Below are 21,820 nucleotides of genomic sequence, written 5' to 3'. Positions count from 1 at the left end.
CACTAAAAGAAAGACCACAAACCCAGAAATCACTTTATAGCAGGCAGCATGACTTGGGTTCTACAACTTTTTCCATGAGACAGGAAGCAATTGAATGTCTCCATGGCTTTATTGAAAGTTTTTATAAGTCTAGACAAAAACCTACACAAGAACTGCTCGCAACCCTGTAACTATAGAATGAGTGTGTGCAGAATGACTCTCCATGGAGAGTCAATAATTCCAATTAGACTCCTGATCTCTAGAAGTAGACCGTTTATTTGTTTGTAACTTAGTTACAATTCCAAATATATTTAGGTCTTTATTTAAACTTCACTAAACTGGAGGTTTCATAAACTAGTAAAGAAAAAAAAAAAGCCTTGGTATTATTACTTCATTTTATACTTTAATCCACTTGTAACACTGTATTATAAATTAACATTTTGATGTTTCCATGTTTTGTTTTTCTTACCTACATGCAAACAGCTTTTATTAACATTTAAATAGGGTACCTATTACATAGAAATGCATACTTTTTGAAATGCTTTTCATAAGGTCAGGGTACTTACTTTAAAAAGCAGTCTATAGAAAAATGAGGAGAAAGTGTTAGGCAATAACCAAGATGTCTGATCACTACTATTATTGTAATTAATTGCCCCTCATACATTTGAAATTGCTTCTTTAAAGAAAAAAAAAAGGGAGGAGGTTAAAAATCAGATCTCTTTGGCTTTTAGTAAAATTTGGTTTAATACTGTGTGCTGTATCTGTCATTAAAGCAGTATTGTTAGGCCTAATAATGTTTAAATGGGTTATTAGAAAAATGGAAAGTTATGTTCACTAGGATAAGTAACAGAGAGAAAATGATAATTCAATATGTGGACACAAAATTCTCTTGGAATAAGTCAATGCCTCTGAAGTTTCTAGAAACAGAAAATGGTTAAGTGTCCAAACTCCTCATGCCCCTGCACATCTCCTAGATGACATTGCTTCAATATTTTCCTCTCAGCAGACTAACTTCCTTTACTTTTCTCATCCAAAGGGTAGGTAGATCATAATCTGCTATATTATAGGTCCGGCCTTGGTCTCAATTCTAAACAAGAGAGAGAGGCTATTGTTGACCTTTTGATATTACTTCATGGCCCTATTTATAAAGAGAGGCCAAAGTTACATTTTAACCAGACATAACGGGGCAGTATGATGTAGGATTGAGTGTCCCTTTGGATTGGAGGTAGTTTTTGGAAAAAGGAGAATCATGGTGAACTGGGAAGGTACCCAATAAAAATTCAGTCATTATTATTATATTAATAATGATCAGATATTATTAGCAAACAAATGAAAGAATTTTCGTAACTATTTTGAAAGGACCGCTTCAACAAAGAACTTTCCTGTAGATAGAAGAATATAAAGATTAGGTAGATATGGTTCCTGCTCTCAAAGTACTTACAATTGGATGTTTGCCGATACTGAAGAGTTTCTCTAATTACTTCACCATCTGCTATAAGATTATCATGTACTCATGGTACAAAACAAATATATACTAACTTAAAAAGTAAAATAATTATTTGCTTTTCAAGTGTATATATAATGCACACATAGGTATATGTGTTTATTTGCTAAAAATGGTCTCAGTAGATCAAGCAAAGAATAATAAGGGGTAAAGTATTTAAGAATACAGGGAATCATTAATTTAGTAAATAGTGTGAGTCCTGTTTTGCAGATCCAAGTGATCTGCAAGGTAAAATAGAGTTGATCCAAAAGCTTTTCTATAAGGTCACTAAGGCCAGCTTTTGGTAGTTCACCAACTATTTTGTTTCAGTTGTTTCGTAAAATTGTTAGAAAGTAAGATCTATGCAAAAGCGTGAAAGGTGTGGGGAAAATCACCTCCTCCTGCTACAAGCCTCCCACTTTTTACCCTTGCTCCTACTTTTCTTTTTTAGTTTCAGGTGTACAAAACAACGTAATAGACATTTACACCCCTCACAAAGTGATAACCTCCTTTCCCCAATCAACTACCCCTCTGACATCGTATATAGCTGTTACAGTTCCACTGACTCTATTCCTTATGCTGTTCTCCACATCCTGTGACTATATATATATATATATTCATTCATTCATTATTATTCAGCTTCAGCTTCAGGTATACACTGCAGTGGTCAGGCACGTACACCATCCATGAAGTGGTCTCCCTAATAAGACAAGTGTCCATCAGATACCCTACAAAATCTTTACAACATTATTGATTATATTCCCCAAACTGTCTTTTGTATCCCTGTGGCAATCTTGTGGTTACCGATTGTGTTTTCTAATCCCCTTACCTTCTCTCTCATCCCCACCCCCGTCCCACCTAGCAACCCTCAGTTTTCCTCTCTATGTCTCTGAGACTATTTCTGATTAGTTCGTTCATTTATTCTTTTCTTTAGATTCTACATATAAGTGAGATCATATGGCATTTGTCTTTCTCTGTGAATTATTTCACTTAGCATAATGTTCTTTAGGCCCATCCATATCGTTGCAAAGGATAAGATTTCATTCTTCTTTATGGCCGAGTAATACTCCATTGTATAAATGTAAAACAGTTTCTTAATCCAGTCATCTACCGATGGGAATTTCGGTTGTGTCCATGTCTTGGCTATTGTGAATAGCACTGCAGTAAACAGGGGTGAATAAATTTTTTCAAATTAGCGTTATGGATTTCTCTGGATAGATACCAAAGAGTGGAATTGTTGGGTCATAAGGTAGTTCCATTTCCAGTTTTTTGAGATACCTCCAGACTTATTTCCATAGTGGCTGCACCAATCTGCAATCCCACCAGCAGTGCACGAGGGTTTCCTTTTCTCCACATCCTCGCCAGCAGTTGTTGTTTGTTGATTTATTGATGATGGCCACTTTAAAGCTTAAGTCAGCTCATACCACTCTCGTCCCCAGACCTCCCAAGGCTTCACATGTGTAAATGAAAGACAAAATCTTCCCCATGTCTCAAGACCCTACAAAACCTCCTTCTTCTTGACTCTCTGAGCCAACCTAGAAATCTCCCTCACCCATTCTGCTCCTGGCACACTGCTCTTCTCGCTGTCCTTCAAAAATCCTCAGAGGCTTTGCACTTACTTGCTGATCCATCTCCCAGGAATCCTCTTTTCTCAAATTTCTGCATGGTCCTCTCCCTCACTTTCTTCAGGTCCAAAATAGCAGCTCTTTCCACATCCCAACCTTTCCTATCCTACATGCTTTGACTCTATATCTGGTAAACCATATATTCACTGAAACTGAAGTGTGAAGGACTTAGTTCAATCTAATTACAATTGTTGTCATCAAGAGAGTTGGGAAGCATTTTATAAAAGCACAGAAACTAGGAAAATTGTGATACAATATTGAGAGATTATTTAAAAATGTTAGGTTCTCACCTGTACGGAGAGTTTTTGAGCAATCTAGCTTAAAGTTGGTAAATTAGTTGTGATTACTTCAGATGACCATAATATGGATGGTTGACAAGTTTTTGGGTGGCCAAACTGTTATAAAACAAACAATGGAATGTATGTGATTTGGAACCAGAATAACAGAGTTAAAATATTAGTGTTGCCACTTTCCTTGCTTGTAATATTTGGGCTGGTCATAAAATAATACAAAATATATTAATAACAGAAGTTTAAAAATATATGAATGCATTTTTTAAGCCACATATACTTATTTATTACAGGGAACCAGAACTTATACCTGCTCATTTGTTGTAATGAGGATGAGATAAAATATGGAAATTCTCTATGAGCTGAAAACAATCTATATGAGTTATTATTATTCTTGGAAATCAGGAAAGTAATAAAGTAAACACAATAATGAAAAAAGATTATACAACCCAGTGTGGGTAGAGTAGAGATACTGATCAACACATTTGTACACACAAGTCAGGTCACAATATAATTGTAAAAGTATAATAAAGAAGAAATAATCATAGTAATATTTATCGAGGATTACTATGTGCCAGCAAATGAACTAAGATTTTACAGCATTAGCTGTTGAATAATTACAGCAATCCTATAAGGCAAGTGACTATTTATTACTCCAATTTTACAAATGAGGAAACAAAAAGTAACCAGCCAAATTTCACATATCTAGTAAATGCTTCAATAGTGACTGGAATTGGAAAGTTTATTAGTCATTCATTATTTTACACACTCATATTGATATTATTAATTTAAACCCATAACAATATGTACCCTTCATACAGCCAATTTCTATTTATTTGCAAATGGAAATATAAAAGGTAAACAAAATTAATTAGCATTTGCCAGAATTCAAAAACATACAAATTCCTCCACACGTGGAAAAACAAATTGTTGCCATAAGTCAAAAAAACAAGAGGTCAGGGTTAGGTGTATAAATTTGAAGTAGCTATATACAATAGGATACATTCTCAGTGGCATTTGTAAATTTTATTACAGGGTGTGCATCTTGAAGAATTTGCAAAAAACTCCTTAACAGTTTCGGCCCAGCTGTCCCTTATGGAGCATGATGGCTCTTTGGCCCTTTGCTCCACCAGAGGTCACTGCATCACTTATCAGGAAAGGCCCCAAGGTTAACTGAGGGCAGGTCTTCTCTCTCCCAGGGTGACCTCCATGTACACAGTGATTTTGTGGTTCCTAAGGGATGATGATCTGTCAATATAAGTGACTTTTCTGTTACCATCGAATCAAAGAACATACAAGGAGATAGTTAATTGTTCAGGCCGTAGAAATTAAATTAACATCACTTCTCATACTTGGTTACATTAAAGAGAACAGCAGAAATTTTGGAAAACTGGACTTTGAATGAAGTTGGAATCCAAGGTCTAGAATATAAGAATTGCCACTGTTTTCAATTTATTTTATCATCTGAAAGATGAGCTCTGCTCTGAAATACTTTTGGGTATTATGTACCTCCTTTTTCTTCCTCTGTTGTTTTAACTTCAATATTGATGGCAAGAAAGAGTTAAATGATTTTGAGGGGAGTGGGGGTGAAAAAAAAACAAAAAACGAATTTACTAGGGAAACAGCCCTCTGATTGTGAAGTAGCTCCTGCATATCAAACAGGACTGTTTTGTCCCTTGTCTCATAACTATGGAAAAGCAGGAAGCAGTTTCTGGAAGGGGAAAATTAGAGTTGGAAGGAGGCGGGGATGGGAAGGTCTGGTTTGTCCATGTGACACCCTTCTGACTGGCACCATGCCCGGACATTTTTTCATCCCCCTTTGAAAGACAGTCTGTATAAAAAGCTCTAAAGGGATCAATTTTCCTGAGAGAAGATGTGAGAGACTGGACAGTCAGGGCAAGCAGAGCTAGTACAGGCCGTACGATCAGACCAGACCAGATGGTGGACCCTACTCAGCGCTGTGGAAAGGCCAGGAAGAAGAGTGAGATGAGGTTGTTCAGGGAAGACACTGACCATGAGGTCCTGGGAGCACATGGGTAGGAGGTGCAAATAGAAAAGACAGCTTTGTGAAATGGGAGCTGGCAGAGTAGGAGAAGAAGAAAACACCTGCCACTTTAAGTCAGTGATTAATGATCACAAGGAACTGAAGACTTGGAAATTGAAAATAAATGTGGGGATTAAACCTGAGGAAACAGTGAAATATACATGAATATTCATGTACAAGCATTATTTATAATAGTGAACATTTTCAAGTAATCTGTATGTCTATATACGTATATGATATATGAAATACATATTATATACATGTATCTATATGGTATGTATATGGGTGTATATATACCATAGAAAAATAAGTAGTAATTTTAAATTTTAAATTGTGTAAAAGTATATTAAATTCATAAAGCAGCACCTACCCTTATATATGTATATACATATATATATCATATATATATGTGTATATATACACGGGTACATATACACAAGCCAAGAAGAAAAGAATGAAAGACTACATCAAAATGTCAGCAATAATAACAAGTGTTGGAGAGGCTGTGGAGAAAAAGGAACCCTCATATACTGTTGGTGGGAATGCAGACTGGTGCAGCCGCGATGGAAGGCAGTGTGGAGGTTCCTCAAAAATTTAAGAATTAAACTCCATTGACTATTTTCTCTCCCCGGTCCCTTCATGCATCCATCCACAGCTTTCCAATATGTCAGTTCTCTTAGTGCTTTATCCCTTAACACCACCCATTTAAAATATCTGGAGTAAATTGTATTTTCTTCCTGGCTCTGGAATGGCATAGTATTTGGTACCATAAGGGGCCCTAGGGGGGAAAAAATGTTCAAAATGGGATTAAAGGATAAGTGCATTACTTGAACATAAGAGTGACTCATTGTCCAGTAGAAATGGGTCACAAGAAATCCCTGGCATGTGGGAATTGTGATTGCTTAGAAAATCTCAATAGTGGCGTAGGATAAAGTACAGTGGAGAACAGGGCTTTGGATGATCTAGTGGCTGATACTATGATCAGTGTGGCAACAGTGGTGGTGGCAGAGATTGTGAGGGGAGAGGAAATAGTTAACCTTTACTGGACTGTACAGATGGCATAATGAAAGAGAGAATCTGAGAGGCTTCACCTATTTACTCAAGGTACATATGGGAAGACATAAAAGCTTCTATCATAGTTTTGAAATAATCCCTGAGGAGAAAGCATGGCGGTATTAGTTTCCTTTTGCTGTTGTAACAAATTGCCACAATTTTTTTTTTTTTTTTAATTGGGGAATATTGAGGAACAGTGTGTTTTTCCAGGACCCATCAGTTCCATGTCAAATCGTTGTTTTTCAATCTAGTTGTGGGGGACACAGCTCACTGGCCCATGTGGGACTCGAACCGGTGACGCTGATGTTATGAGCACCGTGCTCTAACCACTGAGCCAACCAGCCGCCCACCGGGAGGCTCAGCTCCAAGCTCAAGCCATTGTTTTCAGTCTAGTTGTGGAGGGCACAGTTCACTGGCCCATGTGGGAATCAAGCCTTGTTGAAAGCTCGCGCTCCAACCAACTGAGCCATCTGGCTGCCCCACAAATTGCCACAAATGTAATGGCTTGAAACAACATATTTTTTGTTGTTGTTGTTTTATCTTATAGATCTGGAAATTGGAAGTCTAAAATGGGTCTTAGTGTGCTAAAATCAAGGTGTGTCAGCAGGGCTATGTTCTTTCTGTAGATTCTAGAGGAGAATACATTTCCTTGCCTTTTCCAGCTTCTAGAGACCACCTACATTTCTGGTTCATGGCTACTTCTTTCCTTTTGAAATCTCTCTTTCTGATTCTGACTTTGATGCTCATGCTTCCTTCTTTCACTTATAAGGATTTTTGTGATAGGAGTGAGCCTACTTGGATAATTCAGGATAATTTCTACCTCTCAAGTTTGTTAACTTGATATATGCAAAGTCCTATTTGCCACATAAGGTAACAGATTTATAAGTTCAGGGCATTAGGACATGAACATCTTTGGGGGCCATTTTTCTGCCCATCAGAATGGCTAAGAATAAAGCCCAAAATATAATTATGTACTGTGCAAAAATTACGAGACTAGTTAAATGACTGACTCACCAAGTCTTCCATACCAAGGATAGGCACTGGTTGGCAAGGAATTTGACCCTTAGACATGGAATGGGAAAATTTGGGCAGACATAGACAAGTCTGAGAAACATTTTCTCCCAAACCTATAAGCCACCCTTGCCAGAAGCAGCCACCTCACGTGTGGAAGTAAACTGCTTCCCTTTCATTAAACCTTTCATAAATTATGCCCCAAGGAAGGTTTCTTATTTTTACTTCTTATTCAGGTTCTACCACTCTTCACTGCCTCCAGGTTCATAAAAAACATCAGATCTCAGAATGTCCCAGGGAGAAATGATTTGGCATATACACTATCCAAGAAAAAGATAGTGAATCTGCCAAAGAGCTTGTAAAATCTTACTACATATATCAACAAAAATCTGAGGAATACATGTATGAATGCCTTCTGAGGATGATAGTCAAATATGATGAAACATAAGTTTAGATTTGTTTAAATTAAACCATATGTACTCTCATTGTGACTCTAGATTCAATGTGTAAATTTTAAGTAGTAAGTAGTGACAGTTTGGTTACTTAATCAAAGCCTAGGCTCAATAGCAGCCTCTATTCAATATGCCTGAGATACTGTAATTTCCCTGGAATACTGTAGAAGAGGGAACCCAAAGGCTCAGAGAGATAGGAATGTTGAAGAAGATCAAGTATGTGCAACATATTCAGTAGCCATCATCCACTTCAGGGGACACGTCCTTAATGAAGACATCAGGAAACACATTGGTGTGGTTCTGTTGAGCTCCTTGTGAAGCTCTGTGGTAGCTGTCCTCTGCAGGCTGGAGATGCTGCCATAGAATGGGGCTCACTGATTGCAGTAGGAGCAAGAGAATTTCACAGCGGCAGAGACCAGAGAGTCGCCTCTTACTTTCAAAGATGAGATGGGAACAATTACTGTAATAGAAGAAACAGAGTTTCTGATCTACAAGGATCTGTGATTGTGGCTAAGTAATCATTGCGATCCTAAGAATGAATAACATGAGAAAACACATAAAGTATGTCATGACAAATATGATAAAAATAAACAAGCAAAGAAAACTACAGGTATAGTGAGTGGAACAGTGACCATAATGGAAATTCATGGCTTCACACTCAATTTCTGATCATAAGCCAGTTTATAGATCCTGTGTGCCTTAATTTAGAGGGAGGCTGGATCCCCTGGAAAAAGGACTTGAGATATAACCACACGTTGTGTACTTCTACTCTTCAGGTAGCTTCTTGGGAGCTCTTTGCATGGCCACCTGTTGTGGTAATGTTTTTTATTTTAGAATTTATTTTTGATATTTTACAGTACCTGCACAAGAAACATTTTCAGAAAGGATAATAGGAAGTATGTCTACCTTGCATATCTGAATGTGTTTGAAATATGCTTTTACACTTGAAAGCTGGTTTAGCTGAGCTGAATATAAAACTTTGGATCAAAATATTTTTCCCAAAGAAATTTATTCTTGCCCAAGAACTTTTGATGACACAAGAATTAAAGTGTTTTTCAGTTGGATGCCATTCTGATTCTTATTAAATTAGAGGTAACATGGCTTTTCTCTTCCTGCATTTAGATTTTTAGAGGGCTTTATTGACACACCAAGGCTATAAGGTAAAGAGCTCACCAATACATACCCTCCCCCAAAATGTCTAATATAGTAGTAGGTCGATAGCCTGATGTTTGCATCTTAACATGTATCCCAGGGGATTTTCATCTTCTTCAAAACTTAAGGACCATTTTCTATACATTTGTCCAAGTATAATCTGCCAGTAAAAGGCACTCAATGAATATCTTTGAATGGGTGGATAAATGAATCAGAACAAATGAATAAAAGCAAAGTTAAAGGGAAAACAAAGTCTGAGACCCACTGTCTCAATGAATAAAACTTTACTCCTAAATCTGCAGGTTTGATGGACCAATAGAATTTGACAAACTGTGCAGTGTAGTAGTGCAGTGGCTATATCAACCTCCCTGAATCTCCTTCATCAGCAAAATGGTAGCACTGTTCACCAAGTTCTTATAGGGACTGCTTTAGCTAATTTATGTCAATCTCCAAGCACTTAATAAGCACTAAATTAAGTGATGGCTCTGATTCCAAAAAGATACTTATATATTATATCTTAGACTTACAATCTAATGTACTTACTTGATGCTGTTGAGCAGTGTATGTATCTGTTTATTTCATTCAGATGTGAGGATCAAACTCATAAAATAAATTTGGACTCCTGCTAACCTGAGCCTATTGTTTTAAATGACATTAATTTTCCTCGCCATAACATTGTCTCTTTGGGGATGGCTAAAGTGATACAGAGGAAACAACAGGATAATATTCCAGATGCAACTGTAAATGGAAATATTGTGGACCTGCACTGATTTTAATACCATGGAAGAAACAGTCTCTGAATTTGTTGGAGAGAAAAAGCAGGTAGGAGAAATAGACTTATGAAAACACAACAACAACAAAAAAAAACAACTAAAGATATATTCCAGTGAGATTTAGTTCTCTTGTACCCAAGGGAAATTTTGAGTTAAGCTCCAGAATCTGAGTAAGCAGTGGGAGTCCACAGTGTTTGAAGCAGCTGGATTCTAGCAAATTGACAATAAATATTAAGAAATGACACCACAGCAGATGATTTAGTTGGTGAAAATTGAAGAAAGTCAGCCTGAAAGACTTGCCCATCTCTTCCTTGGGTATATCATCCAGTCATTAGTCACGATAAACTACTGAGCAAACAGTCATAGGCTCCAAAATTTGGTAGCTTGGAGACAAACAGTTGTCCAGAGTCAAATTGAAAAACTGAAAGATTCTATGTAATCTTAATAATAAAACTCTGAAATAAGAGAATGGGTCCTAAATGTCACATTTTGCTGAAAAAGAAAAATATCCAAATCCTACCTAGTTTATGATACAAATTACCTGGAGAAATACATGAAAAAATTATATTACTAACTTACACAGGCATGAGAAAAACTTGTCCTGGAAGTGTTAAATATTTGTGTTGTTTCACAAAAGATAATATTGGACAAGTACATCTTACTAGTTTTAAAATAATGTGTGATCCCAGCTTTAATGTTCTCCATATGGGTGGTAATAGGACATAATATACCAACATAAAATCTAAATTGTTAGAGGACTGGTGTACATAGAGGAGGCAAACGTCCACAGGGACAACAAGTCCTTTAGATAGTGATGAGGGGCTGTGTTGACACCTTATGTATAAAATATGTACAAATATGTGGGAAGATGGAAAAATCACACGCAGCTCTGTGTGATTTTCCTAAGTTGATGAATTCTAAAATTTGCCAACAAGTATCTGGGGAGTAGAAAGACTGGAAACTGATTATTTAGCCTATCACAAATCCAGACTTCATAGAGAGTTTAGAGAGAACTATAGCCCGACTCTCAGGGTTTTGAAGAGTGAGGGCACTGGCCAAACCCTGAAATTCAGTACATGCCCATTTGTTCACCACAGAGCAAATAATATGGCCTGGACTCATTTTCTACTACAAATTTAGGATAGTCTGCAGGGCAAGCTTTTCTATAAAATGACCCCTACAGGTTAGAAGACCTGTAGGGACAGTTAGTGCCAGGACCCAGGAACAGAAGGCAGCCCCGACAAAGAGAGCAGACTGCAGCAAACATCCCTGGCAAGTAGAATGTCCTGGGGGTAAAAGAAAGCCTTCAGAGCTTAAGATAACTACCTCACTCATGCTATTACTTTGTCTTTGTAACTAAGGGACTGATTTAAGCTGCTACAGAGGCTTCATGTTTAGCCTAGAGAGCATGCTACTTAGAAAACAATGCATGCCTGAAACCCTTCAATTGGCCAGCTTGAGGCTCACAAATAATGAGACTTAATGCATCTACAACTCTTAGTTTCAACTCACAAAAAGCTTCAAGCACATATTAAAGCTCACTCTTTCACCATGGATATACAGCATCTCACTAGCATACATTCTACTAAGTTATGGTTAGATGTCCTGCCAACTCTTAAGTTCAACGGCCTGAGGAAAACAAGATAGATACTTGATGCTTTCTCCACGGGTTCCAAGCTTCCTACAGAAAGCATAACATAAACTGTAATCAATCAGAGAATTGTATTTAATGGCCCGATGGGGAGGACAAAAATAACCTGGAGCATTTCCTAAAGATTGTACCACTAATGGCAACAAACCAATCCTCTGAGCTATTCTGAACAAAGTCAGTTAATGCATGAAACTGACATTTAGATAGTTCTGCTGTCTAATAGAAGGGAAGGTCTCAAAGAGTACAGAGTAGCTAACAAAAGTAACATTATTCTTATAGGAATAACAGAAATGACAAATGGATGATGGATCCAGGGTAAATTTCCTGAAATGAACTAATGCTGCCCTAGAGATGCAGTAACCTATTTATGACAGCTCTTCATGGTGTTGACTACCGTGACTGGACTCAGGATCGTGTGCTCAACATGCCCGGTAGAATTTCACAATAGTATATATGAATAAAACATGGAGGCATTTTCCTTATACATGCAATTAACACATAAGTGGAATAGGCAACTCATCTGGAAAACATGATGTATAGCAAATCTCTATGAGACAAGAGTGACAAAAATGTAACCTACATGTGCTTTAGCAAAAAAAAAAAAAAATTATGGAGGTAAAGGAAGAAAGGAAGGAAATAGAGGAGGGAGAGTAAAGAAGGAACTAAAGGAAGAAAAGGAGTGGTTCCCTCATTAAATTGAAAAATCTAGGAATAATATATTTTTCCTCTGCCTTGGCTCCATTCTCAGGCAGATTTTTACAGTGACAAAATGGCTGCCTGCAGTTTCAGAAACTTCTAGTTTAAAGTATAACTTCTTTCTAAAGGTCTCTAGTGAGCATTTTGACATTGAAACTCCTTGACGTTCATCAGTTCTCACCGCCATCTCTGAATTGTTGTGGCTGGAGGGATGGAATGCTCTGATTGTCTGGGCCTGGAACGCATCATCCCTCTGGATGGATGCAAAGAGGTAGGGTTCATACAAAATCAGAACGAGTAAGGAAAATCAGGGAACTGTTGCTAATAAAAGAGACAATGGATGTTATGCGAGCAAAAAGATTTTTCGGCTGAAGTGTGCATAGATTTTTCTATCTCAACAAGAGAATAGAAATAACATGAAGACAGCATCTTAGCCTTGGCCTCTTACAGGAAGCTAACACTCCTGTCCTTTCCTTGCACATCTACCAACCAAATGGGACCAGCTCCTGCCTCCTCCTCACTCCTCCTTCTTTCATCAAGAATGGGTCATTGTCAAAGACAGGAAATGTTACTTGGCCTCAGTCCTAATAGACGGAGAGTTTTTGGTGCAAAGTTAAACCCTGAGTCAGTAGTGGTGGGATCTGCTCCCACACATTTGGCAGGTGAGACCAGTCGGGGGCCAGTTTTATTTGGTAACTGCCTGAGGAGGTGATATTACATTGGGATTCAGAGCAAAAGCCACATCATGATGAATAATATGCCTTAGCCTGGCCTTGCCCTCTGTGCACATATCTCTCAGGCATATTGCATATGCGCAGTGTGGGTTGAAGGAAGGATTCAAGGGGTTGGTATCCTGGGTCCTGGGCCAAATACCATCTCTTTTCACGCTTTAACATGATTTACATTTGGATCAGTTTCTGGAGATCATTTACGTGCAGGGAACTTGAAATTAAGAGGGAAGTGCTCCAAAAGAAAGAGTGAAACTCATGCTTTAGGAAAGGCCTCGGATGTTTATATAAAACGGCAAGTGCAGCTGCGCCTGCTGAGTAATATCCCACATGCAGCAAGCAGGGTCTGGTGTTAGTAGGGATAGGGATTTATTTCTCCTTCCAGACAGGCTCTCCTGGGAACTCTAAATGGTAAAAGCAGTGAACTTCCATATGGGCTGGGGTAGGCCATAAGTAGTCTCTGCATATGGGATTTTTTGGCCATGAGCCTCCTCACCTTACTTTGAACTCTGTATTTCCTTTCCTTTGCCAGCTGTAGCCTGCATGCAGGATTGACGATGGATTTGTGGTGGGACTAAAGTAGGGGATTCTTGTAGCCGACTGGAAATAGCTCTGAAGCATCCATTCTGTCATTGGTCAGTCCATTAGATAAACCTTCATTTCTGAAGTCTTACAGGGGAAGGTCAGAGAGAGATGTGAAAGAAAAACAGTATGTTACTGTGCATGACTTGACTACAGAATATCCAAATCCAACCCTGCTTCATTCTTTTCTGTTAGAGATCCATACAACACATTCAATAATCCCTCAGTTTGCTAGCAGATTTCAGACCCTTCTTTTGTGGGTTCAGCCACACTGAGTAAAAGATTTCATCACTTGAAATATGCTTCTTCTTCTTGGACTAGGAATATGGATTGAAGCTGTGGCAAGGTGGGGGTGGGTAATGATTAATTTAGACTGTATTTAATAAATGAAACCAAAGTAGGAAGAGCTGAAACATTTATATGTACTGCTCACGTGGCAGACCTCCAGAGGAACATAGTCTAGGGCAGGTTAGGTGGCTCCTTGTGCATCAGGCACCCAGGTCTCTTCTCTCTTTCTGATCTATTATCCCACAATATGACACCCATACTTGAGATTTACTTTACAGTTGAAAAGGGCCACTGGAGCTCCAAGCATCAGTTCAGCATTTAAAATAACAAGAAAGAGGAAGAATGGAAGACTGAAAATGCCCACCTTCCACCTAGCAGTTTCCTTTGAGTGCTTTTCCTAATTTTACTAGTGAGAAGGCACACAGCCTCAACTTGCTGCTGAAAAATGGGTCTTCTAACGATGTGCAGTGACAATCTGAATAAAATCGTGTTCAGGCAATATGAACGTTCCTAGTTCTCTAAGGCATCGCTAGAAAGCCCACTGGGTTAACAGAGAAACAAAAGCTGAGGAACATATTCACCTCCAGGAGAAGTTTAAGCCTTATTCCACTTCCTCCTCATTCCAACATTCTTTTTCCCTTCTCCTTCAGGAATTTTTCAAAATCAAGGGGAAACAGTTGATTGGTTACTGACACGGCTCTCTTCTGACAGAGAAGGGTGAATCTTTCAGACCTGAGGAGCACACGCTTTCTCTGTGCTCTCTCTCAGTCAGTCTACTAACTAGAATAGGCCAGGCTATTGTGCCAATCAGCAGTCAATGTGCTTTCAGGTTCATACCACCTCTCCCTGGCTTTACTATATATTACAGGAACTACATTCCTCAGCTCCCTTTTTTCTCTGGGTTTTTGATAGGAGCAGCCAATGTGAAACCCAGACAGAAGAATAGCGGAAGAGAAGAAGGAAGAATGGTGGATATCCTATCCTCGTTGATCTCTGTAGCATCTCTTTCTAGTTCCCACCAGATAGCCCCTCCCTCTATTGTTCCAATTTCTATCAGACAGGACTTCCCATGGATCTAAACTTCATTGTATGGCCTTAGCTTCTGGGTTAATACCATCTTCTCCCATTGTCCTTCTATTCCAAGGGTATCAGCTTCCTACAGCGAATCTCTGAGCTATCTTACTGTTTTCAGTTTGCTGTGTCTACTCTCACCTCATCTGTGCAACGACTCTCGTACATTAAATGCACTGAATTTGAACAATCTGAACAGTTTCTGGCAAGTTCTTAATTGGTAAAATTATGCTGTAATAATCAACAAGTTCCGAAATCTCAGCAGCTTAACACATAAAATTGTGTTTCTTACTCACACTGTACTGATACAGAGCAGCCAGTTTCCAAGTGGTGAGTCACGGGTCCAGGTGGCTTTCATTTTTAACTATGCCATTTGGAGTATTTGGCTGCTACATCACTGCGGGAAGGGAAGGTAAAAAAGTAAAGAATTCAAATCGACTCTTGTTTGCTTGATCCAGAAGTGATGCATAATAATTCCACATCAGCCCTTTGGCCAGGACTGGTCATATGGCCCAACATGATTACAAACAATGTTCTTATATATGTATACATGCATATGTATGTGTGTATATGTGTACATGCATACCGCCCCATACCCACATATAAATACATATATACATACACATGCACACATACTCACAGAGACAAAGAGATAATGCTTTTTTATATTCTCATGGAGCACATGGAGATGAGGTAAGAAAAGTATAAGATTTGGGCAATTTGGATTGTGAATCTAAGGTAAATATGATCACCTCTATCTGTTTCTTAAGAACATACCTTTACTCTTGTCAGTGGTTAACCATTTCAACTGATTTGTTTATACATCTTTGTTACTCAAGATCCAAAATCTCCCACGGTAGAAATGTTGTAGAATTATTTTCCTGTGTATGGCAAAATGGAACCTATTTTCTTATCACAGCTGCTCTCTTTCCCTGTCTGAGCTCTACTTCAGCTTGAAAAGTCAATGTGAAATCTGAGTAGCACTCGCCACCAGAGACATGTCATGATGTTTCTTAGGAGAACACTAACAGCCTTATCCAAGTTCATGATATAATTATAGCTCCAAGTTTTTAAGAAGATTAAAACTATGAAAACTTAATAGAAAATGTTAATAAGAAATAATAATTACATATAGTTGAATAAACTCCAGACACACCCAAATAAAATGTTCCTCAGAGTTTCGCTCATGCTAACTTTTTATTGTCTTCATCCAAAGGTCTAGAGCATTCTCATGGAGGCCTTAAGATGTGGTATTTCCCATTTATACTTATGGGGTAGATCTCTTCTGTAACTTTTCTTCTGTGTATTATTCTATTGTTATTTAAGGGTTACAATTTACACATGGATGAGATAAGAGCACCACAGCAAATCTATGTATCACATTGCCTGATACAAATCACTACAACAGGGACCATTAACTCAATCTAGTACAATACCAGGATTGCACCCATCAAACATATTTTGGGCTTTTCAAAATTGTAGAATTTAAATTGAGATTAATATATAAATTTTAAAAATACTTCAGCTGGTTTTTCTGCTTGTTTGTTTTTTCATTTGTGAGAGAAACCAATGTGTATACAGAAAGCAGGTTCATTTAATATTTTTTTATTAAGTATCTACTGTGTGCCAGACACTGTCACAGATACTTGTAGTGCAGCAGGGAATAAAACAAGCATGATTCCTGCTCTCAGGAACCTTATATTTCAGTGAAGAATATAAATAATCAATAATAATTAGCATGAAAATAAAAGAAGACCCAAGATCTTGTTGAGGTGAAAAAAAAAAAGAAAAGAAAAGAAAAGAAAAAGGCCACTGTGGCTGCAGGATATGAGCAAAGTTAATATGGTAAGATTGGAAATGTGGACACACATAAAATTATATGTGTGCACATATAACTTTGGAAAGAATTTTGGAAAGAATTTTGGATTTTATTCTCAATGGGAAGGTACTGGAGAGTTTTAAGTAGTACTTTTTTTTTTAATTAGTTTCAGGTGTACAAAACAATGTAATAGTTAGACATTTACACCCCCCACAAAGTGATAACCCCCTCCAATCTACTAACTGTCTGACATCATATATAGCTGTTACAATTCCATTGACTATATTCCCTATGCTGTATTCCATATCCTGTGACTATCTATGTGACTGTGTTTGTGTGTGTGTGTGTGTGTGTGTGTGTGTGTGTGTGTATAATTATAGTTGACATTCAATATTATTCAACTTCAGCTTCAAGTGTATAGCGCAATGGTCAATGTATGAAGTGGTCTCCCTAATAAGTCCAGTGCCCATCTGGCACCCTACATAATCTTTACTCCATTATTGATTATATTCCTCAAACTGTATTTCGTCTCCCCATGACAATATTGTGACTACTGATTTGTACTTTCTAATCCCTTTATCTTTTCCCCCCTCACAGTCTAGCAACCGTCAGTTTTTTTTCCCGATATCTCTGAGTCTATTTCTGTTTTGTTTATTCTGTTCTTTAGATTACACATATAAGTGAGATCGTATGGTATTTGTCTTTATTCATCTGACTTATTTCACTTAGCATAATATTCTCTAGGTCTATCCATGTCGTTGCAAATGGTAATATTTCATTCTTCTTTACGTTCAAGTAATACTCCATTGAATAATTGTACCACAGTTTCTTTATGTAATCATCTATTGATGGGCATTTCGGTTGTTTCCATGTCTTGGCTATTGTGAATAGCACTGCAATAAATATAGGAACGCATATATTATTTTCAAGTAGTGTTTTATATTTCTTTAGATAGATATCCAGGAGTGGAATTGCTGAGTCATAAGGTAGTTAAATTTTCTATTTTCTGAGGTTCTGTTTTCCATAATGACTGCACCAATCTGCAATCCCAACAGTATACGAGGGTTCACTTTTCTCCACACTCTCGCTGCCCACTTGTTGTTTGTTGATTTATTGATGATAACCATTCTGACCAGGGTGAGGTGGTATATCACTGTGGTGTTTATGTGCATCTCTATTGATTAGTGAGGTTGAGCATTTTTTCATGTGTTTGTTGGCCATCTATATGTCCTCTTTAGAGAATGTCTCTTCATGTCCTCTGTCCATTTTTTAACTGGGTTGTTTTTTTGGTGTTGAGTTGTATAATTCTTTTTATAAATTTTGGATATTAACCCTTTATCAGATGTATCAATGGCAAATATCTTCTCCCATTCAGTCGGATGCCTTTTTGTTTTATTGATGGTTTCCTTTGCTGTGAAAAAAAATTTGTATTTTGATGTTATCCCTCATGTTTATTTTTCATTTTGCTTCCCTTGCCTGAGGGGCATATAGAAGTAAAGTATTACTAAGGGTAATGTCTGCAAATTTGCTTCCGATATTTTCTTCTAGAGTTTCATGGTTCTGGGTCTTATATTTAAATCTTTAATTCATTTTGAATTTATTTTGGTGTAAGAAGGTAGTCCAGCTTCATTTTTTTGCATGTTTCTGACCAGTTTTCCCAGCACCGTTTATTAAATAGACTGTCTTTACCCCAGTGTTAATTCTTGCTTCCATTGTCACAGATTAAATGACCATATAGGCATGGATTTATTTCTGGGCTCTCTGTTCTGTTTCATTGATCTATGTGTTTGTTTTCATGCCAGTACCGTGCCATTTTGATTACCATAGCCAAAGAACGGCACTACGTAATAATAAAGGCACCGATCCAACAAGAGGACATAACCCTAGTAAACATCTATGCACCCAGCATAGGAGCACGTAAATATATAAAATAGACATTGACCAACATAAAGACAGAGATCAACAGTAACATTATCGTAGTAGGGGATTTCAACACCCCACTGACACCAATTGACAGATCCTCCAGACAGGAAATCAAAATGGAAACAGTGACCTTAAATGACATATTAGATCAGTTGGATTTAATTGATATTTTTAGAGCATTTCAGTCCAAAGCAGCAGAATACACATTCTTCTCAAGTGCACAGGGAACATTTTCCAAGATAGACCACATGGTAGGCACAAAACAAATCTCAATAAAATTTAAGATTGAAATTATATCAAGCCGCTTTTCTGACCACAGTGCTATGAAACTAGAAATCAATTACAAGAAAAAAACTGAGAAACACACAAACACATGGAAGCTGACTAACATGTTACTAAATAATGAATGGGTCAACAATGAGATCAAGGAAGAAATCAAAAGATACTTTGAGACAAACAAAAATGAAAGCACAATTACCCAAATTCTGTGGGATGCACCAAAAGCAGTCCTAAGAGGGAAATTCATAGCAATGCAGGCCTACCTAAAGAAACAAGAAAAATCTCAAATCAAAAGTCTATCTTTACATGTAAGGGAACTGTAAAAAGAACAGCAAAATAAGCCCAAAGGGTGTACAAGGAAGGAAATAACAAAGATCATAGTGGAAATGAATGAAATAGAGACAAAAAAAAAAAAAAAAAACACAAAAGATCAATGAAACCAAGAGCTGTTTTTTTGAACAGATAAACAAAGTTGACAAACCTTTAGCCAGATTCGTCAAGAAAAAGAGAGAGAGGACCCAAATTAATAAAATCAGCAATGAAAGAAAATGACAACAGACACCACAAAAATACAAAAAACAAAAACAAAAAAAATTAAGAAACTACAAGCAACTATATGCCAACAAATTAGACAATCTGGAAGAAATGGATAAATTTCTTGAAGCATACAATCTTCAAGGCGAATCAAGAAGAAACAGAAAATCTGAAGAGACCAATTATTACCAACGAAGTTGAATTGGTAATCAACAAGCTCCCAACAAACAAAAACCCTGGACCAGTTGGCTTCGCAGGTGAATTTTACCAAACATTCAAAAAATAATTATAATCTTTTCTCCTCAAAGTAGTCCAAAAAATTCAGAAGGAGGGAAGCCTCCCAAGCTAATGTTATGAAGCCTCTATCACTCTGATCCCAAAACCAGAAGACATAACAAAAAAAAAGAAAACTATAGGCCGATATGCCTAATAAATATAGATGCAAAAATCCTCAACAAAATATAAGCAAACCAAATTCAGCAATACATTAAAAAGACCATTCATCACAACCAAGTGGGATTCATTCCTGGTATGCCAGTTTGGTTCAATATCCTCAAATCAATTAACATGACACACCACATTAACAAAATAAAAAATAAAAATCATATGGTCATATAAATAGATGCAGAAAAAGCATTTGACAAAATCCAGCATTCATTTATGACAAAAACTCTTAGGAAAGTGAGACTAGAGAGATAATATCTCAACATAATAAAGGACGTATATGATAAACCCTCAGCTAACATCATAGTCAATGGGGAAATGCTAAAAGCATTGCCCTTAAGATCAGGAACAAGACAAGGTTGCCCACTTTCTCCACTTCTATTCAACATAGTGCTGGAAGTTCTAGCCACAGCAATCAGGCAAGAAAAAGAAATAAAAGGCATCCAAATTGGAAAGGAGGAAATAAAATTGTCATTATATGCAGATGACATGATACTATATAGAGAGAACGCCAAAGACTTCACCAAAAAAACTGTCAGAACTGATAAATGAATTTAGTAAAGTAGCAGGATACAAAATTAATATTCAGAAATCAGTTCCTGTGTATATACCAATAACAAACTATCAGGAGAAGAAAACAATCCCATTTACAATTGTTTCAAAAATAATAAGATACTTAGGAATAAATTTAACCAAGGAAGTAAAAGACCTATACTCAGAAAATTATAAGACATTGAAGAGAGAAATTACAGAAGATACAAATAAAAGGAAATGCATACCATGCTCATGGATGGGAAGAATTAATATAGTTAAAATGTCCATACTACCTAAGGCAATGTATAAATTCAACACAATCTGTATCAAATTACCAGTGACATTTTTCACAGAACTAGAACATATAATCCTAAAATTTATATGGAATCATAAAAGACCCCAAATAGACACAGCAATCTTGAGAAATAAGAACAAAGTAAGAGGTATCATGCTACCTGACACCAAATCATACTACAAGGCTATAGAAATCAAAACAGCATGGTATCGACTCATGTTTTTAAAAAGCATCTTGGATGCTTGAGTCAGAAAGAGTAGAGGCAATGAGAACAGTTAGGATGCTACTAGCAGTTGTCCAAGTGAGAGATGATCACTGGTATCACTGTAACTACTGCCCACATTTTATTCATTAGTCTATTCTGTTCTTTCTAGAGAAGTATAGGCGAAGTATTCTATCACATCTACCTTACAGTCAATTATAGATATATGATAGTCATATGTCTGAGAAATTACATTAAGAGTAATAAGTTCATATCTTTTGTCTAATTGGATTGCATCATTGTGAACTTAGAAAACTTGGAAGATGAGGCTGATAAACTGCTTTTTGGAATCCTTCAGAGATAATAAGAAATAGACATTGTGCTAAAAGGGTGACCATGTAATTTGTTGTGCAAACTAGGACTCTATTAATAATTTTTCTAGGGTTGAAGACATAAACAAAGACTATTTGGAGCAAACTGGGATGTATGATTACCTTTCTCAAACCGAGAGATAGGTAATATACTACACATAGAAAAGAGTAATGATATCATTTATCAAACTATAACCCAGGCAATATTGAAGCAAAATTGCCTGAAAATACAGAAAAGATTATTAACTAGATTGTTAGTAAAGATAAACATAAGTTCCCAAAAACCCAGTGCAACTCCAACAAGAACTGAGATGTCAGCTGAGGTAATATTACCCCTTAACATACGGATAGATTTTATTCAGTCCATGCCTTATGGAAAATCTCAAACACTCAACAAGATTTCTGGGAACTCCAGAGTTTACACTATCTGGGTCATCTCTGGTTTCAGGTTTCTGACCAAATTTCTGTGTGCTAGGATCTTTTTTATTTCATTATTTCTCAGAGTAATTCTTTATCTCTGCATTGGAATCCATGCAAATAG

General features: G+C 37.1%; 1 long non-coding RNA gene across 1 annotated transcript in view; it reads right to left on the bottom strand.

Moving 5' to 3' along the window:
* Positions 1 to 435: 435 nt before the first annotated feature.
* LOC141571291 (uncharacterized) overlaps positions 436 to 21,820 on the bottom strand; it is a 203,734-nt gene continuing 182,349 nt past the window's right edge. Inside the window, exons 5-7 of the long non-coding RNA XR_012496051.1 lie at positions 15,175 to 15,275; positions 13,434 to 13,606; positions 436 to 4,625 (exon numbers count right to left, since the gene is read on the bottom strand). This is a non-coding gene — a long non-coding RNA (uncharacterized LOC141571291). The remainder of the gene's footprint in view (positions 4,626 to 13,433; positions 13,607 to 15,174; positions 15,276 to 21,820) is intronic.

This window comes from Rhinolophus sinicus, linkage group LG04, assembly GCF_036562045.2.
Source record: "Rhinolophus sinicus isolate RSC01 linkage group LG04, ASM3656204v1, whole genome shotgun sequence".
NCBI lineage: Eukaryota > Metazoa > Chordata > Mammalia > Chiroptera > Rhinolophidae > Rhinolophus > Rhinolophus sinicus.
This window is presented reverse-complemented; position numbering and strand designations above follow the sequence as displayed.